The 22,352-nt window shown below is 40.6% G+C and overlaps 1 protein-coding gene across 6 annotated transcripts in view; it reads left to right on the top strand.

Annotated features, from left to right (window-relative positions):
• ctbp2a (C-terminal binding protein 2a) overlaps window positions 1-22,352 on the top strand; it is a 416,986-nt gene that overhangs the window by 259,256 nt on the left and 135,378 nt on the right. The gene's annotated exons all lie outside the window — the stretch shown is intronic.

Genomic DNA, 22,352 nt, shown 5'->3' with positions numbered 1-22,352 from the left:
GAAAATTCTTGAATGGCCAAGTCAGTCACCTGATCTTAACCCAATTGAGCATGCATTTCACTTGTTGAAGACTAAACTTCAGACAGAAAGCTGTAGTCTATCCTAGCACTCAAATATGCAGAAAACTAGTGGTACTATACTGTCATTTACTAGGTGATACCATCCATCATTTGGCACACCAAGTCATAAATAACACTCACCAGTTGTCAAAGTCAAATAACACTCACCATTGTCAGATGATAATGTAGAATAAAGTCATGTGAACACAGGGAGAACATGCAAACTGGAATCAAACTACTATGATGAAGAAAACTACTTAATTGTTCTCCTGCTTCCCCCTTTTACTTTCTCATTTTATTTTCTTTCCATTTCTAATGGTCTCCTCTCTGCTGTAAACCCTATTTTCCACCTCCATTGTTCTTTCTCTAGTATGTATTTTTTTTTCAACGTTTTTCCACTAGACTGACTTCACCTTCCTATCTCAGTTCCACCCAGTAACTTTCCGCTTGGAGGGGACTCTGTAACATGGCCCCACCCCACACAGCCTTTGGCGGCCTTTCTTAAAAAAACTTGTTCCACCCTCTCACTGTGCAAAAGTTCTGCCAGATTGTGGGGCTCCATTCCACCTCTGCCCAGGGGCTGTCAACTTAAAGATCTTTCTTGGTTACTTTTCTGAAATACTTTACAGTAATATTCGTCCGCTCACTTCACTTTACAAGGTGCACACAAGTACACATGAACACACCCACATCTCCCACACCCCCCTCAACACTACCACACACACACACATTAATCACATCTTGATGACTGGCCTCAGTACAATAATATTTTCATTTCATCTGTGATGTGCAGCATGTGACAGAGGGCTATGCTAGTTCTTTGTTTCACAAAGCTGTGCCAGTCACTTTCATTTGCAGCCTTTAGTTTTCAGGCCTGTTTTTAATGAGATGCTAAAGTCTTTTCCAAGCTGAAATTTTACAGGGGAACACAACGCACCTAACTTCTAAGCCCTTGAGACTGACATTTGGTCAAGAATTCTTCAATTGTAATCCATTGCTGCTTATAGTTTTGAAAGAAAAAATAATAAATCTTGTATAAATAAACTGAAAGGCAGTGGCACCATGCCAAGGGCTAAGTGTTTTCAGATGCAGGGATTCCAAATGTGGTTTTCCTTTTGCTTCAAATTCCCTGCCATTGCCCTGGTTTACTCTGCTGTCTAATCCTGGGGTGGGCAGCTCGCGCGCCATCTGCACTGTTACTCCTCTCCTTCTGGAAAGCTGGCTTCAGCTTTGCTCTAATATACTAAAATGAAACACATGTTAAATGGCGTTTTGGTTCTTTCTATCCACAAATTGCACTTGGTTCAGCCTAAAACCACACGTCAGAATATGAGATCACCTATTATGCCCCTCACTTGTACAAAATGCACTCTTCCCCAGTTATTTTCATTTCATCTGTATAGCCCCCTCCTTGTAAACATGACATAAGCTATAAGAAATGCAATTGTGGGCATCAGCCAGCCGTTTCTAATTCAGCGCTTCTTCAAAATTTGCTAAATAGACATTTATAGAAAAGTAGGTTTTTAAACAGAGAAATAAAATATAATGTGATTGCCCTCAATTAAACTCTAACATTCACGCAAATGTAGGCAGCATTTTAGGAATACTTGGGTATTTATTTTCCTTTTTGCACTTATTTCAGTAAATGTTTTTGAGAGCTGGTAGTTAGATACAAGTGTTATATTCTAATATTTTTGTGATTTAACACTTGAGCAATGTCACTAGGAACTAGTGCCATTTTTAATTTATCCAAATTCAGGATCACGGGAACCATGGACATAAGGCAAGAACCATCTGTAGATACTGCACAATTCCACTGCAGGGCACACTTGTACACACATCTCTACTCACCAATGTATGTTTTTAGGGGAGAAAGTATGTGGAAAAAAACATGGATACATAGTGCAAGCTGCACATATGCTTGCCATCCTTTCTAAACAATAAGCTCCAGTGAAATACAGTACTCGTCGATACACAGTGCTATTTAAAGTAATTCATTACCAGTAGTGTCTTTATCTACAAGCAATTATTTGTGTTATAATGTGTGGATGTGCAGTAAACATGCATGCAATTATAATTTCATTCTCCTTCCCAAAAAACCCATTTGTATACTAAATATGTTAGCAGTGTGTGGTTCTTAGGCTAAAGTGTTTAATTGCCTTCCCCAAGCACTAAAAAATAAGAAAGTATGTGGAAAGAAGATACTGGTATCACTTTTTTAAAAATTGGTGATAATAATTGTCTTCACCTAATACTATTTTTTTAGCCTAATTCAAGTTTGTATAAATTTCCACTTATCAAAATCATTCACATTATGGTTTGGTCCTTACTAACACAAATATATTTAAAATTGATGTTTTCATTTCAGATCTTCTTCTGTCCACTTTCAGATGATTTTCTAAACGTTTGTCATCCATACTTAAATGCCAAAAGTACGTCAATCTTTTCTTTTGGACATGCACTCTTTGACTGGCAAGAGTATTACATCATTACCACCAAACAGTTTTCTCCCATATTGCAATGTTTGTTTATGAAGCAAAATTAAATAAGTCAAATGCCGAAAAGCATTAGGGAAAACAAAGACCACTTTCCAAACCATACACTTGTTCATCTGGGCCTTACCCAAATAAATCATTCATTATATGGTTGATGATTCCATTGGCTAGTCTGAACACTGGACTGAAGCTTTCAATATAATGTCACAGGAAAACTTATAGATTGTTCAGGATAATATTTGACTCTAAACAAGTGATCAAAACAGACAGCACAGAGAATCACACTCCAAAAATTGTGAGTCAAATGGCAATCAGGCATATTTTGAAAAGTTTCCCAAACCAACACTGCCACACAAGACGCACTGTTTATCAATTTTACTTCACTTCAAAGAATATTTTCATAAGCATCTGTTTTCAGTGACTGAAAATATTAGTTCAGTGTAGATACATTATCTATTTCTCCTTCTACATCCCTAAGATCTGCAGGTTATGTTGAATGGCAACTCTAAATTGGCCTAATGTCTATGTACAGTTTGACTGGCTGATCTAGGTGCAGTAGCTAACAGTACTGCAGGCACAGTCTACTGTAAATCAAGTTTGCACATTCCCCCATGTCTGCATAATGATGGATACATTACTTTGTGACCTTGGTAGCCTACAATGTTTAAAATATAGTATTAGTAGCATGTTAGGTACATTTATCCATTCAGACATTTTTGAGTAAGCTTTTTCCAATACAACGTATGTGAGAACTTGTAGCCTATTCCTAACAAGAGCAAGACTGGAATCAACACTTAATAGGGTGCCATTTTTTACTTATTCGTACACGACCAGTTGAGTGTCATCAATTAATCTATTACATTCAACCATTTCAGTTAGAGGAAGAAGCTGAAATTTCCAGAGATAACCAATGTGAGAAACACCCTGTGGTAATAATTGGGGGTCCCATTAGTGTTGGTTTTACATTGAGATTTTGGTCTAGTACTGTGAAATATACAATAAATGAGGTACTGAGAATGCTACTACTTAGCATATACCAACCTCAAGTAGACAACTTGCATCATACATGGATACTCACTTTTTAAACCCAAAACCACATCACCTTTTTACTTATGAACACTCACATTTCTTGACACATGCACACACTGTGTGTATGAAAGATTGCTGCAGCTTTGCTTTGACACTGTCTGGATGTTGACTCCCTTTAAATGGTGTGCTGATTAAGGCTCCCTCCCTCCACACAGTAATGGTCTTGTTTATAATAACTACAATAAACAGCAACAAATTGCCCAAAGTGCCTAAAACCGTTCTGTCATTAAACAACTTTTTGTCATGATTTTCTGACTGCAGTCTCTGATCTCATCGCTGTATCATGTCAAATTACATGACTGAAAATAAGAGTCCACGTCACATTTACTGACTGAGTACCAGTGTTCCAGCACAGTAGGGCTTGCCCCTTTTTCTCACATCCAACAACGTGCTGCCCGACGGAGGTGGTGCTGTATGAAGGGTTAATATATTAATTACCAGGTAAGGCGAGTTCAGCCACAGTCTGTGACATTTTTTTTTTATTTTTTCCATTTTGTTTTAGTACATAGAACCTGAGACTTCAGAAAGATTAACCTCTCTTCTGTTTGTGAGGCTCAAAACATGCCTATTCCTTGTTCCTCATTGCTATTTTCTACACATTGTACTTCCAGATGAGCCTTAATTATTTGTCAGCTCTCCTGAATACACAGCCCACCCCTCCGACTAAAGACAAAAATCAAACCTGTTTGATTTTACCAGAGCAAGTTGTGGACTAGCTGGTCTCAGTCATTGAGCATATCGCATTAGGCAATCTGCAACATTGGAGTGAGCCACTGACTGGCTCCAGCTCACTAATATTACAGAAATGAAGGGTATGAATGAAAATTGTTGGAAAGGTGACATAGGCTTAAAAAAACAGAAAATATCTCAAAAACAAGAAATGCAAACTGGGAACAATATGTGGCATTGAGTGATTTATAACACTCAACCATGTTTTTAAAATATGTCTTCAGGGTTCCCCCACAATTTTGATTTTCAGGTGATCAGAGAGGATTAATTAGGAGTCCAACACCCCCCAGGACAGCTTATTTTCACACCTTGGAGAAAACCTTGCTGAATGCTTGCTTGCAGACTCAACACATTCTGTGACTTTGCTGGAAACTGAACCCATTTCTTGAGCTAAGAGGGAGCAGTGCTAAAGAGTACAGCACTGTGATGTCCTCAGATGCAAATTTTGTATTAAACAAGGGGGCTCCGCCCCCTGCTCGCTTCGCTCGCCTACCCCCGGCGTTTTGAACCCGTGCCTGCTGGGCAGCCACGTGTGAGGATGACGCACGTTTAATACGAATCGTTCGCCCGTGTCACTCTGGGGCCCCCCACTGTTAATACGGAGCTCCGTCCGTACTATTATGCGGTGCATTGTGGACTACTGCAGACCCCGTAGTGTTTCCCGTTTCAGTTTGTATCTCAGTCAGTCGAGCTTTTGTTTTTGAAGCTTTTGAATTCCGGTCTTCATTATCTGTAACCTGCTGTCCATGTGTTTGGCCCCCTCGTTTAACCCGTTTATGACGTTTTACTTTGCTTTCTACTCTGTCTTTCATTTCTGATCTCGCTTTATTCTGCTTTTGTTTCAATGACACCTGGTCCGTGGTGAATATATTTTCCCTTTTTCGAGTAATAATTTTCATTTGTTTGCGATACTGTGATGTTTATCGTACTGTTAATAATGCATCACTGTAATGTGATTCAGCTACGCTGTATAGTTTGGACGTGTGAGGATGACGTATGTTTAATACGGAGCGTTCGCCCGTGTCACTCTGGGTCTCCCCACTGTTACTATGAAGCTCTTTCCGAACTATTATGCGGTGCATTGTGGAGCACTGCGGACTCTGTAGTGTTTCCCGTTTCACTTCGTATCTCGTTTAGTCGAGCTCTTTCTTTTTGGAGCAGTGCCTGCCTGGTCTGCGGCATTTCAGACGCACGTTGTAGGCGCCTGCGTTCATTAATTATTCGGTGTGCATGTGCTTCGTGCCTAGGTTTTTTTGAAGCTGTTGCATTCCAGTTTTCATCATCTGTAACCCGCTCTCCATGTGTTCGTCCCTGTTCTTTAATCCCTTTATAAAATTTTACTTTGTTTCCTACTCTGTGTTTTATTTCTGACTTTGCTTTATCCTGCTTGCGGCATGTCAGACGGTTCGTAGTCTCTCTTGTTTTACTCTGGGCAGGGGGGCTTTGTTCTATAACCTGCTCTCCATGTGTTTGTCCCTGTTCTTTAACCTCTTTATGACGTTTTACTTTGTTTCCTACTCTGACGGTTCGTAGTCTCTCCCGTTTTGCTCTGGTGCGGGGGTTTGGGCTTTGTGTGGTGCCTGCGCACGTGCATAGTCTCTCCCGTTTCACTCGGAGGGGGCTTTGTGTGGCACTTGCGCACTGTGTCTTTTGCGTCCACGGGCAGGTCCCTGCGTCCATATCCGGTTTACCATTCTCGTTTAGTAATATGGATGTCTGTTTGCTTGTTCCCTGTCAAAACGACTCTCTGTCATTTACTTTACAGTGTTTGTACCCTAGTCTTGTCTATATGGATGTCACACATAAACAACTTCTTCTTGTTAACTGACAATTCTAAAATGGTCTGGTACCTCAGACAGTAAGTGTACAATAATGTGCCTTGCACTGATGTGTTGTCTTATCCAGGGCTGGTTTCTTCCTGCCTTTCAACAGTGTTCTGCATGTCCTTGCCAGAGTACAATAAACAGCAAATTATTAGACAGTTATGGAGTTTTATAAACTTGTGTCATCAGTTACCCCCCAACTAGCTTACATACTGATGTTTGTACTATATATAAACCAAATCCATAAACCCAAAAAAAGTTCATGGATGGTATAATAGTGCATTATGTAGCACTGATGCTTTACAGATACAAGTGTCTAGATTCAAATATGTCTGAAGTGTGAAGGTTCTCTCCATGTATGCATTTTCTTTTCTGGCTTTCCTGTCACATCCCAAAGTCATGCATAACTGTAAACTGTATCTTGATGTAGTTAGAGTGCATGTGTATTAGTGTACCCTTTGAAAAACTTTTTTCCCATTCTGTACTGGTTCCTGCCATAAATCCATTGCTGCTGGGATAGGCACCTGGCAAAGCTAAAATTGTATAAGATAAAGTAGATTCAGGAATCAGCGAATGTATGGAAAAACTAAGGAATCAACTAATAATGGTCTTTTCTACATTATCTCCCATATGATCATATTTCTTTAGTCAGGAAAGTAATCAAATGGAAGACAGCACTTTAGAAACAGTTGAAATAAATTATTGGTTTTATAACTTAGAATGTTCTGCAAAGAAAGCTTAAAAATATCTCTCAAGTCAGTGATCTTTTTTAAAAAATGTTAGTTATTTTTAAGTGCCTATTTATAGCTTAATTACATTAGACTTTGCAATCTTATGTCCAAGTAACAACTGTAAAATAATTGGGAAGTGGAATTACATGAATGAGCAGACAAAAATTCTGAAGGGAATATGTGTTACTTTCCAAACAACTCCCAAATTATACATATATATATATATATATATATATATATATATATATGGAAGAGAAGGTCTGTGATACGGTTTGCATATTTGCAGTTGGAGATCCACAAAGGGAGAAAAAACGAATCACGTATCATAAAATAGTTTTATTCCTGAGCTTTCAACCCCTATCAGGGGTCTTCATCAGAGGATAATGCTTAGACTTACAAGAATCAAAGGCAATATATAGCAGCACATTCGGGGGGGGGGGGGGGTGGAGGTGACTAAGTCCGTATGATCAAAAAGGGGGGGGGTTTATCGTTAAATTAAAGTGCATATGTCCTTCTTAAGTTGGCATATGCTGGGTTTATGTCCAAGTGTCTGTTGATGGCATTTTCATCTGATAGCCAAGACTCGGCCAACTCTCTGGCGCTTTTTGTACTGGCCTTACATTTTACTTTCACGTTGTCCCAGTTGAATGTGTGTCCTGTCGATTTAGTATGTGCATATATCAAAGATAGTGTGTCCTTTCTTCTGACAGCGTTGCGATGTTCCTGTACACGTGTTGAAATTCTTTTTGACGTTTGTCCTATGTATACAGCTGAGCAAGAATTGCATGGAATACTATAAACTGCGTTTCGTGTTTCGGCTGTCGATTTCTTGTTTTTAGCATTAAACAGGACCATGCGCAGATTGTTGGTGGGTTTATGTGCTATTTTGATGCCCCACTTGGTCAGGGTGCGTGCCGTGCCTTCTGACACATTATGGTGGTATGGGAGTGAATGCCAGGTGGAGTGGGGGTTCTGATGTACGTCACTTGTATGCTGATTCCTTTGGCGCCTGCTGTGTAGACTTAATGAATGATTTTGAGTATCCGTTCGAGGTGAAAAGTTGAAACAGATAGCGTCTCTCATTAATTTTTGTTTCCTTGGTATTACAATGCGTGTGGACTCGTTTAAATAGGGTTTTCACGCAGCTCCGTTTATGAGATACCGGGTGATTGCTGGCGAAGTGTAGAATATTGTCTGCATGGCATTGTTTGCGGTAAACACTTGTGGTCAGGGTGGCGTCACTATTTCTTTTGATGTAAATGTCCAGGAAATTGATGTGTCGATTATTTTCTTTTTCCATTGTGAACTGGATTGCTGGACTTAGAAAAGGCATTCGACCGTGTCCCTCGGGGAATCCTGTGGGGGGTACTCCGAGAGTATGGGGTACCGGCCCCCCTGATAAGGGCTGTTCAGTCCCTGTACGATCAGTGCCAGAGCTTGGTCCGCATTGCCGGCAGTAAGTCGAACCCGTTTCCAGTGAGAGTTGGACTCCGCCAGGGCTGCCCTTTGTCACCGATTCTGTTCATAACTTTTATGGACAGAATTTCTAGGCGCAGCCAGGGTTTTGAGGGGGTCCGGTTTGGTGGGCTCAGGATTGGGTCACTGCTTTTTGCAGATGATGTTGTCCTGTTTGCTTCATCAGGCCGTGATCTTCAGCTCTCTCTGGATCGGTTCGCAGCCGAGTGTGAAGCGGCTGGGATGAGAATCAGCACCTCCAAATCCGAGACCATGGTCCTCAACCGGAAAAGGGTGGAGTGCCCTCTCAGGGTTGGTAGCGAGATCCTGCCCCAAGTGGAGGAGTTCAAGTATCTCGGGGTCTTGTTCACGAGTGAGGGAAGAATGGAGCGTGAGATCGACAGGCGGATCGGTGCGGCATCCGCAGTAATGCGGGCGTTGCATCGGTCTGTCGTGGTGAAAAAGGAGCTGAGCCGCAAGGCGAAGCTCTCAATTTACCAGTCGATCTATGTTCCTACCCTCACCTATGGTCATGAGCTATGGGTAGTGACCGAAAGAACGAGATCGCGAATACAAGCGGCTGAAATGAGTTTCCTCCGCAGGGTGTCTGGGCTTTCCCTTAAAGATAGGGTGAGAAGCTCAGTCATCCGGGAGGGGCTCAGAGTAGAGCCGCTGCTCCTCCGCATCGAGAGGAGTCAGATGAGGTGGCTCGGGCATCTGATCAGGATGCCTCCTGGACGCCTCCCTGGTGAGGTGTTCCAGGCACGTCCAACCGGGAGGAGGCCCCGGGGAAGACCCAGGACACGCTGGAGGGACTATGTCTCTCGACTGGCCTGGGAACGCCTTGGGATTCTCCCGGAAGAGCTAGAAGAAGTGGCCGGGGAGAGGGAAGTCTGGGCATCTCTGCTCAAGCTGCTGCCCCCGCGACCCGACCTCGGATAAGCGGGAGACAATGGATGGATGGATGGATGGAACTGGATTGCAGGGAATATTGTGTTAATATGATTGAAGAATTCATTCAGCTGGTTCTTTCTTAATATGACGAATGTGTCGTCTACATAGCGTATCCAAATTTTGGGTGTAATCTGAGATAAAGCTATGTTTTCAAATCGTTGCATTACCAGTTCAGCTAGGAGTCCCGATAACGGTGATCCCATCGGCATGCCTTCTTTCTGTGTGTAATACTTGCCGTTGAAATGAAAGTGCGTTTTTTGGCAAAGTGATATTAGGTGCATTAAGTCTTTGATGGACAGTTTGGTTCTTGTCTCTATGGTGGGGTCACTATCCAGTTTCATTAATAATGTTTCTGTGGCCAGTTGGGTCGGGATCATGGTGTATAGCGATATAACATCAAACGAGACCATGATCTCGTCCTCGGCGATGGATACGTCATTCAAGCGCTGTAATGCCGACTCCGCGCTGTTGACAGAATAATCCGAGTCGTCCGTTAAATGTTTAAGTAGTTGGAAAAGTCTTTTTGACAAGTTGTATGATGGTCCGCCTATTAGGCTAACCACTGGTCTGTATTTTAGTGGTGTTTTGTGTATTTTTGGGAGTCCATAAAATTCCGGGCAGTTAGCATCATTGGATTTCATTTTGTGAAAGTTCTGTACATCTAGGCGGTTACCATTTCGGAGTTTTGTCAGAGTATAGTTTATTTTATTCTGTGTGGTTTTTGTTGGGTCGTTATTTAGCTGTTGATAAGTATTAGTGTCCGAAAGCATTTCTTCTATGGCTGTGGTGTATTGTTCTCTGTCTAGGATAACAGTTGCGCCTCCTTTGTCAGCTGGTGTAATAATAATGCTGTTGTCATTCCGTAAAGATCTTAAAGCTTTCTGTTCACTTGCCAGAATACGTGTGGTTGGTTGTCTTGTGTGTAGCTGGCTGGCGACGTTGCATCTTATTTCTTGTGCCTGTTCTGTTGGTATTTTTTCAGTTGTTAAGATATGTTCTAACGAACCGAGGAAGTTCATGTTAGATGCGTCCTTATAATTTAATTTTAATCCTCTGGAGAGAATATTGTGTTCTGTGGTGGAGAGCCGTCTTTTGGATAGGTTGTGTACTCCGGGTTGGGGGTTGTTCATATATTGATTTCCAGTGAGTTTACCCCATTTTTTGTTGAGTGTATTTCGTTTAGAAATACGGTTTTTGGAAGCGGTGTCCTGGATCCTTTTAGTCCATTCCTCCGTAACCGTTTGTCCACATGTTGTGATTAGTTTAGCGTGTTGCTCCATAATTACAGATCGGTAAAAGTTTCGTTGGCGGTGTGTTTCCGTGATAAGTTCATACAAAACTCGTTTAGTAAATTGTTGCATGATGGTTGACATTTTCGGGGTGTTCGTTGGTGGCTTGAATCGTAGGCATCTCGGAGTTACATCGTGCCTGATGCAACTGTGGAGGAAAAAGAGTTTTTCATAGCTGTGCCCTTCACGGATTGCCGAAGTTTCCCATCGTCTAATGCATTGGAGGGCTTCGTGCCCGAAGGTTGTACGAATGGAAGAGAAGGTCTGTGATACGGTTTGCATATTTGCAGTTGGAGATCCACAAAGGGAGAAAAAACGAATCACGTATCATAAAATAGTTTTATTCCTGAGCTTTCAACCCCTATCAGGGGTCTTCATCAGAGGATAATGCTTAGACTTACAAGAATCAAAGGCAATATATAGCAGCACATTCGGGGGGGGGTGGGTGGAGGTGACTAAGTCCGTATGATCAAAAAGGGGGGGGGGGGGTTTATCGTTAAATTAAAGTGCATACTACACAGCAGGCGCCAAAGGAATCAGCATACAAGCGACGTACATCAGAACCCCCACTCCACCTGGCATTCACTCCCATACCACCATAATGTGTCAGAAGGCACGGCACGCACCCTGACCAAGTGGGGCATCAAAATAGCACATAAACCCACCAACAATCTGCGCATGGTCCTGTTTAATGCTAAAAACAAGAAATCGACAGCCGAAACACGAAACGCAGTTTATAGTATTCCATGCAATTCTTGCTCAGCTGTATACATAGGACAAACGTCAAAAAGAATTTCAACACGTGTACAGGAACATCGCAACGCTGTCAGAAGAAAGGACGCACTATCTTTGATATATGCACATACTAAATCGACAGGACACACATTCAACTGGGACAACGTGAAAGTAAAATGTAAGGCCAGTACAAAAAGCGCCAGAGAGTTGGCCGAGTCTTGGCTATCAGATGAAAATGCCATCAACAGACACTTGGACATAAACCCAGCATATGCCAACTTAAGAAGGACATATGCACTTTAATTTAACGATAACCCCCCCCCCTTTTTGATCATACGGACTTAGTCACCTCCACCACCCCCCCCTGAATGTGCTGCTATATATTGCCTTTGATTCTTGTAAGTCTAAGCATTATCCTCTGATGAAGACCCCTGATAGGGGTTGAAAGCTCAGGAATAAAACTATTTTATGATACGTGATTCGTTTTTTCTCCCTTTGTGGATCTCCAACTGCAAATATATATATATATATATATATATATATATATATATATATATACACACACACTAGCTGTTTATACCTGTGCTTGTGTATTAGTGGCGGGAGGAAAAGTAAAAGGGATACCATTTTGCCGATGTGCTCGCCTCGCTCATTAGTTAGTGGCTAAGCAAGTGACTCTTTCTTCGGAGGTTTCGTATGGCCGACATGCTGGCCTTGCTTGTATATCCTCGGAGGTGGAGCCCTTAGCCTGACTCCACCTCTAACTTCCGGGCCAGATAGACAGACACACACACTTCCACGCGTAGATATTTATATATGTGAGAGAGAGAGAGACAGACAGACAGACAGACACTAGCATAGTAAAAAGGAATAATGGCAGGTCTGTCTATCTCAATCGCATACTTTATTTACGAACCTTTGTTCACCGGATATGCCAACCCTTATAGGAGGCACACCAGCTCCACAAACCTGACACAAGCAGACACAGACACAAGTCCAGCAACACATAAGGCTTTTATTCTGCTGTGGGAAACACTTTCCTAAGCATTTCCCACCTGCTTCTTTTATGATGAATAAGGGGGGGTACTTCTGTTGACCCATTAGCGTGGTCCAGAAGCACTCCCAAGTGAGGTGGAACCCCAACGAGGTAGGGCTCTGCAGCCCCTGCAGCACCCCCTAGTGATACCCACGGAATCCAAAAAGGCTGTTCCAAACTCCAGCTCCCATGAAGCACTGTGACAGTCCGTGGTGCTGCAGCAACCTAGGCGGGTTTCCATCTAGCGTTCCAGGGGAGATAATGCCCTGTGCACGCTCTCTTCCCAAGTCATTCCTTTACGAAGGCGTCCATAATGATCCATGGTGACATAATAGCATCATGCAGTTGTTGCAGATTTGTGGGCTGCATAGTCATGATACAAATCTCCCATTCCACCGCATCTCAAAGGTTCTCTATTGGATTAAGATCTGGTGATTGTGGAGACCATTTGAGTACAGTGAACTCATTGTCATGATCGAGAAACCAGCTGAGATAATTTGCTTTATGACATGACATGTTATCCTGCTGGAAGTAGCCATCAACAGATAGGTACACTGCAGTCATAAAGGGATGGACATGATCAGCAACAATACTCAAGTAGGCTGTGGCATTTAATTGGTACTAAGCTGCCCAAATTGTGCAAAGAAAACATCCCCCACACTATTACATCACCACCACCAGCCTGAACCACTGATACAAAGCAGGATGTATCCTTGCTTTCACGTTTTTGAAGTCAAATTCTGACCCCGCCACCCAAATGTTGCAGCAGAAATCAACACTGATCAGAGATCTCCTGTTGTCCAATTTTGGTGAGTCCACATAAATTGTAGCCTCAGTTTCCTGTTCATAGCTGACAGGAGTTGCAGCTGGTGTGGTCTTCTGCTGCTGTCACCCATCTGCTTCAAGATTCAACGTTCTGTGCATTCAGAGATGCTTATAGATGTTTTTTTGAGTTACTGTTGCCTTTCTATCAACTTGAATCAGTCTGGCCATTCTCCTCTGACCTCTGGCATCAACTAGGCATTTTTGCCCAGACAACTGCCGCTCACTATATATTTTCCCTTTTTCAGGCCATTCTCTGTAAACCCTAAAGATGGTGGTGGGTGAAAATCCCAGGAGACAAGCAGTTCCAGAAATACTCAGACCAGCCTGTCTGGCACCAACAACCATGCCACATTTAAAGTCAGTTAAATCACCTTTCTCCCTCTTGCTGATGCTCGCTTCATCAGGTCGTCACGAAAATGTCTACATGCCTAAATGCATTGAGTTCCCTACATCTGATTGGCTGATTGGATATTTGCATTAATAAGCAGTTGAACAGATGTACCGAAAAAATTTCCAAAATTGTTAAAAAAAAAAAAAAAAAAAACCTTATTATACAACTTACTCATTACGTACTCATTTTTTGTTACTGTGCCCAGAGCCACCTGTGATATCTGGCACCAGGACATTAGCAGCAGATTATTCCTTTAAGCTGTTTGACGGAGCTGTAGATCAGACTTCTTGCTCCAACACATCCCCACAGATGTGCGATTAGACTGAGATCTGAGAAATATGGTGTCTAGGGCAGCATCACAAACTCTTCATCATGTTCCTCAAAGCATTCCTGAACAATTCATGAGGGTCTGCTGGGAACGTCTGGCAGAGCCCCCTGTCAGAAGTAGCTTCAACTCCCACTTCCGGCAGAATTCCTACCCTCACCTATGGTCATGAGCTATGGGTAGTGACTGAAAGAACGAGATCGCAAATACAAGTGGCTGAAATGAGTTTCCTCCGCAGGGTGTCTGGGCTTTCCCTTAAAGATAGGGTGAGAAGCTCAGTCATCCGGGAGGGGCTCAGAGTAGAGCCGCTGCTCCTCCGCATCGAGAGGAGTCAGATGAGGTGGTTCGGGCATCTGATCAGGATTCCTCCTGGGCGCCTCCCTGGTGAGGTGTTCTGGGCACATCTAACCGGGAGGAGGCCCCGGAGAAGACCCAGGACACGCTGGAGGGACTATGTCTCTCGGCTGGCCTGGGAACGCCTTGGGATTCTCCCGGAAGAGCTAGAAGAAGTGGCCAGGGAGAGTTAAGTCTGGGCATCTCTGCTCAAGCTGCTGCCCCCGCGACCCAACCTCGGATAAGCGGAAGAGGATGGATGGATGGATGGACAATTCATGAAGTACAGCAAGACACACATTTCCTGCTGAAAAATGCCAATTCTATTTAAGAATACTGTTGCCAAAAAGGGATGAACCTGGTCCGCAACAGTGTTTAGGTAGGCTCTACATTTATAACATCCATATGAATGTCCAGACCCAGGGTTGCACAGCAGAACATTGCCCAAAGCATAACACTCCCATCCCAGCTTGTTTACTTCACAGAATGCAGCCTGGTGCAATTTCTTCCTAGGTAAACAACATACACATCCACATTATGCAACAGAAAACAGGATTCATCAGACCAGGTGACATTCCTCCACTGATTCAAGGACCATCTCCAATACTCACATTCCCATTGTAGGTGCTTTCAACGGTGGACAAAGGTTAGCTGGGGCACTCTGAGTGGCTTGCGGCTATGCAGTCTAATATGCAGCAGGGTCCCACTAGCTGACCATGAGCACCCCAGAAGCCTGGTTGTTTTGGAACTGCTTAGCACTGTTTCCACACCTGGCCCATATCATCCACTTTCAATACGTCAACTATGAAAACCTGATGAAAGCTTACCATCTAATATATTCCTGACGTTGAAATGTGTCATTGGTATGAGATAGTTGATGTCATTCGCCTCATATGAGAATGGTCATGATGTTTTGGCTCATCAGTGTATTTATATACAGTGTGTTTGTATATATATATATATATATATATATATATATATATATATATATATATATATGTCTACGCTATATGTATTTTGTTCAAGCCACATGCATGGCTGTTTCCATTAGCAGACATGAACTTAATGTTTAACATAAACAGTTGTAAAGGTAATGAACAGTATATCACAACACACAAAACCATCTACTGGTGCAGGTGTACATTCAGACATGTGGCTTGGTAATGTCACTCCATTGAAAGCTTATCCCCTGGATAGACTGTGCTTCTAGTTGATTTAATCTGCTAGAGTAGATGTCATTTAATTCTCTGACTGCTGCTTCGAAAGCTGCAGGCAGATTCATAATGATGTCTATTTTTGTCATTCTTTCCATCTTCATTATCTTACATTATTTAACTCACTAATAATGCCTTTATCAAATTCCTTGCTAACACTGTTATGTGTAATTTCTATAATGTTCTAAAAGAAGTTCAAACGAAAATGGTTATTTTGACCTCTTATATTTTGGAGTCCACAACATTATCCGTTTTTTCCATTTCAGTGACTATGCCGCCCGTCTTATTTCCTGAAAACAATTCTTAGCCCATTTACGTCAAGGAATTTGAAGACAAAGAGTATTTTTAAGTCAACAACAACAAACACTCGGGGGGCCTTTCTGTTTGACTGCTTTTCTGTTTAATTATGCATTTGATTTACAGTACAAAAGGTCAGTATTCTAGTAATACAGTGCATGTGGCTCCTGCACTTCCTTTGTTTTTAAGGTCATTCCCTTTTACAAGTTATGTATGAACAGGGTCATCTGTGTGTCTTTGTCTTCTGGATAGCTTCTCAATAGGTCTGAAGAAATTGAAAAGTATAACCCAGCTTCATAAAGTTTTATTTTTCCTCAAGTTGATACTAGCATAGCTCTATTTTTTTCCTAACGTAATTGCTGTATGATTATCCATTAGCTGCAGGGTGCGTTAACTGTGGCTGATGACCTGAAACATAACGGATAATGAGATTCTAATGTTTTGGCCACGCAGCAAATGCTTTCGCTGCACTGTTTAGCATTCAGTTCGTGAGTGTGTGCCTGTCGTTCTCAGAGGACTCCATTCTGCTTCAGGTTCCCAATCTGTCCATCATTTTGGCTTGACCAGCGCCATTTTCTGTCTTTCCTACCTTGCATGCTGTCCTTATATTCAGTAAAATGCCCGACATATTACCAGGGTAGTGAACTGAATAACACATTTTATATTTGTTTACAAACAATTTCAAAACTGATTTCTCATATATTTTATGTTTATCTCCTCAAAAATGTTACATTGCTCAAGTTGTTTTACATTTCGTGCCTCATATGTCCATTTCTAATTCTTGCTTGTCCAGTTAAGTGTCATGGAGGATTAGAGATCATCATTACTGAAAAAGGTAAGAGATAGCACTGGAACAAATAATTGGCCATTAGGCATGTATAAATTGTTTTTAAAGCAATATTTGATACTTATTTTCAAATCTCAAACAACTGACTGTCCGAAACTCTATGTGTGGCACAGCAGCAAGTGGCACATCTCCCTGCCTACAGAACAGGTGTGGCACCTGTGCACATATCTACACGACAGATCAGGTAGTTATACCACATTGCCAGCAGAAGCATAAAATAAAGGCCTGTTGAAGGGGCCTTAGCTGCCTCAAAAGCTTGCATTTGTAATCTATTTAGTTAGCCAATAAAAGGTGTAATTTCACCCTACTTTCTCCTATACTTATTTTAATAAATGGTGCTACATAATATAAACTGTGTGAAATAAATCAATGCTTCAATGATGGGAAATTACAATGCGTTGTGCCATTTTTTGACAAAAAGCACACTAAGTAACATTTTATGATTAATTATATAACTAGCAGCATATCAATGTTATTATTTATGATTGTGCGCTTAGTCACATCAACAACAACAAAACACGTAAAACATAAAAGTTAATTGATTGGTTGATAGCTAGCACAGTGGTCAGCATGGATATCTCACAGCTCCTGGTCTTGCTTTACTAGCTATTTCAAATCTGAAAGTTCACCCCAACCTAAATAAAGGTCCACCATTATGCAAAAAAAAAGAAAGATTCAAGATGAATGAAGACTCTAAAGCTGGTCACAAGAGTCAGTGTGGGTGTGTAGGCATTTGTGCTCCAGTTTTTGTTCTGTACCCTGATACTGCCAGCTCTAACCAGACCCATGGACCTGAATTGGAATAAACAAGTTTGAAAAATCCAAAATGAATCACTGACTAATTGATACTGCTCTTGCTGCTGTGTAAAGTGCTTTGCAGCACTGTTTACTATAAAAGGCACTGTACTGAATAAAGGCTGAAGGAGAATTTGTGGTGATTTACCAGCAGCTTTTTACAGCTCTAGCATTATGTTCATAAAGAATAATTAAATATAATTATGTATTATACACATGCATAATAGCACAATATGGGTTTATTGCTTCAATTATATAGAGTTAAACAAGCTGTAACGGAAAAAAGGAAAGCGTTGATAAAATGAGGCTCTGAGCTAAAATCTCAGTTGCTTGATACCCTAAAGAAATCACATGTAATAAAACTCAGTTTTTTACAGTACGTCCCTAAACTTTATGCACAAATTTCAGTAACTCATCTGACACCCACCTGAAAGCATCTTAGTTCTTTCCAGCTGGAAGGCAATATATCTGCTGACAAAATCACAGAGCTTATGGCAGTATATACAGGTACTACAGGGCTACAGGTACAAGAACTATAGTTAGGATGCCAGCTATAGTCACTGCTGCCAATACCTCAATACCAGCTGACCAAAATACATAGAACACATAGAATATTCCTGCCTTCTTTCAAGGCTCCTAATAAATCATGGAGCTTTGCGACCAAATCTTGAAAACCTTAACAAATAATTTGGGGCATATATGCAGACATTTGCAATCATTTTCACTATCATGCTTGCTATCTAAGAAAGCCACAGGAACAAATGTAAATGGCTACTGCCAGGTGTCTGTCAGTTCCATAACTACTGTATGCTAACAAATGTCATGAAACTCTCTCACTGACAGTCTATTCAGGATGTCTAGACTCAGTCCAGTTTTCATATCCAATGAACAGAGCAGAGTGGATGTTGCTATCTCTCTATCCCTACACACTACAGCTGAACACTCTTTCAGGCAATGTACTTATATGAGAACCCTACTTTTCACAGCTCTGCTTTTTATATAACTGTTTCCTCCACTTGGATCCTAGATTCCCTAAGTGATAGACCACAGTTGGCAAAGATAGATACAAACAGGAAATAAGACCTCATTGACTCTGACTGCAAACACTGGATCCCCACAGGGCTTATTCACCCTTCATCTGTAATGGTTCAGCCAAAACACTATAAAAATGTGATGACTCCATAATGATCAACAACAATGATAAAGTTACAACTGGAAATTAGGTGTCAGATGTGACAAATTGGTGTAGTAACAACAGCCTGCCAAAACAAGAAAACTCATTGTTAGGTCACACCCCAATTAACGTGGATGAAGCAAAAGATTTTTTTTTCCTTTACTCTTCTGTGCGTGCAGATATGCAAAGTTTGGGGCTGACCAACAATACTAGAAAAAATATTAAGTTGACTGACAACTAACTCTAAGTTGGCTGCTTATAACGGAGTATGTGTGTCTCAGTAAATGTGTGCTGCAATGGGTTAATACACCATCCAGGATTCATTCCCACCTTGCACTCAATACTGATTGGATAAACTCCTCCTTTTCATAGATCTCTAATTAAAACGAGTTCAGAAAATATCTGGATGAACGGATGATATTTAACTACAGTGAGAAATAAAGTGTTATAGATTATGACTGAAAGTTTTTTGTACAAAAGTGCAAAGGTCCACATGGAGGCAGAAGGAACATTAATTATAAATATAATTATAAATGAGTGAAGCTGATCAATAGGAAGCACCCTCTGAAAAGGATTTAGGGATTTATGTTGACACGATATTCTCATTGTCTCCTCATTTTTTAGGCACAGAAAAAAAGGCAATTAGAGTGTTGGATTGTATTGCAAAAATTGTTGCATACAAATCAAGAGATGTTATGTTCAAACTATAGTGAGACTGCTTGTGGAGTATTGTTTGAATTTTCACTCACCAAAATGCAAAAAAAAGACACAGCAGCTCTAGAGGCCATGCAAAGTAGATGAGTAAAGTGCATCCCTGGGCTGAAGGGAATATGTTGTTTAACAAGTTAACAAAATTAAATCTGTTTAGTATAGAGCTAAGAAGGCTGCCTGGGGACCTTATCTGGGCCTTCAGAATTCTCTCAAAATTTTCAAAGGCACTGATAAAGTTAGGGTGTACTCACACTGGCAATTCATTCCTTGCCCGAGCACGTTTGTTTGCATGTAACCCCGCAAAGTCTAGTTCGTTTGACTTATATGCCAACCATACCGTGCCCTGGGCCGTTTTGAAGAGGTGGGTCCATGCACAGTTCAGTAGCATTTTGGAACAGTGTGATCATTAAATGAGCTGGAGCACAGAAAACAGTCATGACATCAATGATGCGACAAGTCAGATAGTGCAAATTCCATTTCATTCAATACCATTTAAATTAAAAACAGGTTTTTATTCTCTCCTTACACATGAACATGAATTGTAGTTGGCAAGAAAAGCTGCAAAGTCCTCCCTTAACATCGTCTCCATACAAATCTTCTCGTATGTGTAGCATAATTAACATCAAAAATGCTGCGCTGCACACTCAATAAATCTGTAAGAGGGTAGAGCGCTATGTGCCCTACACGACTCCAAAACAACCACAAAATAAGTAAAATCATTTTGGCATGCATTCTGTGTTCAGATCTTGGTTTGGCTTTACACAAAGTCACATGGTCATGACGAAAGTGTGCCCAGGCCCATAACGTTAAGTGCAGTGTGAATGCAGCCCAGCGAGGGGACAATTGCACTTGAGCACAGTACGGAACAAACGTGCCTAGTGTGATTACACCCTTTGAAACATCAGCATCATTTTAGTTAAGAATAATTGTAACCAACAGGAAAAAAGATGTCCTATTTTAGTTAGAAAATTTGAAGTTAACATTACAAGGAACAGTTTAAGAGTTCTTAGGAATCTGGTAGGCATTTATCAAAGATGTCTTCAATTAACCATTCCTAAAGATGCACCACTTAAGTACTGTATATCTAACTGCTCGATTAATATTTTTCTTTCTCTACTCTCTGAATGAATAGGGGAAAAATATGTGATCTACTCAGAGTAAGATATGGAACTATTTTTAACTGATTTATTACATAATAAATGTATTTAAACCTTGAATTTGTAAAAAATCTTCAAAAAGGAAAATAAAATGACATTACATTGTCCCAAGGAGGAAACTTTTGTTTGTCAGCAGGTTGTACAGACAGACATATTGTAACACTAAAAAACACAAAGAACATAGCCATCAAACATAAATTTAGTACAAATAAATACAATTTAGCAATGAGTATAATGCCTTTGGTGATTCATTAGAGCAAATATATTAGACATAAAAATTAAACCAACATTTAGACTTGACTGATGATTGATGCATGTTCTAACTGGTCATTCTAAGATTTCAGCCTGTGGATGTTTATTAAAAATTGAACTTATTTAGAAGATTAATAGTAGTTGGAATTAACGTGTATTCAAAACAGTTGCTTTATATCTTTTGGAACCTTGAAACTGTAACATGATGGTAGCAATTGAAATGAAGAATATAGTGAGTGGGTCCTTTCTGACAAAATGCACTCCTCTTTCCATAATACAGTACTTGCTTGCTAAACAGGTCTGTGAGATTGGATTGTTGAGACTCTGTTATTTTTTTGTTCCACTTTACAATTTTATTTATTGTTTTTTTTGCTGACATTAAGATTTCCTAATCAGGCCAGCTATTCTTTTAGTTAAAAAATTTACTCACACATTGAAGGGTACAGGTAAGAATGAGGGAAAAGAACTGTATTTAAGACAGAAGCCATGAAACATTTAGTATGAATCTAGGACTACCAAGTCATGTATTTAAAGCAAAAACCTTAAAACTTTTAAAAAGTATCTGCATGACATACTGGAACAACATGGCTATTCACTAACCAAAAATTCTTATGGACTGAATGGTCTCCCCTTATGTGTAAAATATCCTATGTTTATATGTGCTGCATCTAAAACTGTCCATTTTTCCATGCTATAGAGAAGTGATTATTAGGTTTTAGATGTGAGCAATTCTTCTAAATCAGACAACAAGAGTTTCCTAATTAACAACAAGGGTACCATATGAAGCTAGGAGTCATCCAAGTTCATGCTTTATTAAAAACCATTAGCCAGCATCCACTTGTCAAAGGTAAAGAAACTATTCCATTTGAAATTAATTTAAATTATTAGAGCAGTTTCAATGTTTTTATAGACTACTATAAAGGTTAAAAACGGCAGCTCTGCTTTAAATATAAAAGGCTTTCTTGGGAATTTTATTTTCCATTTTCTCATGGAACACACACTGATCTATTTTTCCTTCTTTCAGTATTAGTAATCCTTTTGGTTTTTATTGCTTTGGTTTGTTTCTGTGAAAAACACAGCAAAAACAAAACTTTTCAGTTTAGCAATGTGATATGTTTTTTGTTTTCAGCTGAGTATACATGCCGAACGCGTTTTGACATCTTTTACTGCTGCCTGACAGCTAAAATTTGTACCATGACTATCTGTTGTGCATGAAATGGATTAGCTTTCAATCAAGGTGGATTTGTGTTGACACTAAATAATTGTTGTCCTCCAATTAATTATTCAATCTCTTTCTCTCTCGTGTCCTCTCCACTTCTTCCTTTTCACCACCTTTCATAAAGTCATGCAGAAATACTGCAATTCTGAGTCAAACAGCCTGGGTAATAAGAGTGAACAGCCAGTATGTTCAAAATAGGAAGGGTTTATATGTACGTGTGTGTGTGTGTGTGTGTGTGTGTGTGTGTGTGTGTGTGTGTGTGCGTGTGTGTGCGTGTGTGTGCGTGTGTGTGGGTGTGCGTGTGTGTGGGTGTGTGTGCTTGTGTGTGAGGAAGGGTTGACTTTAATGATCCCGTTTATCTGGCTCATCTGACGTCACAGGGAGCAAAAGAATTAAGATGGCTTTATTTAGCCCATA

The sequence above is a fragment of the Erpetoichthys calabaricus genome, chromosome 2, assembly GCF_900747795.2.
Source record: "Erpetoichthys calabaricus chromosome 2, fErpCal1.3, whole genome shotgun sequence".
Lineage (NCBI taxonomy): Eukaryota > Metazoa > Chordata > Cladistia > Polypteriformes > Polypteridae > Erpetoichthys > Erpetoichthys calabaricus.
This window is presented reverse-complemented; position numbering and strand designations above follow the sequence as displayed.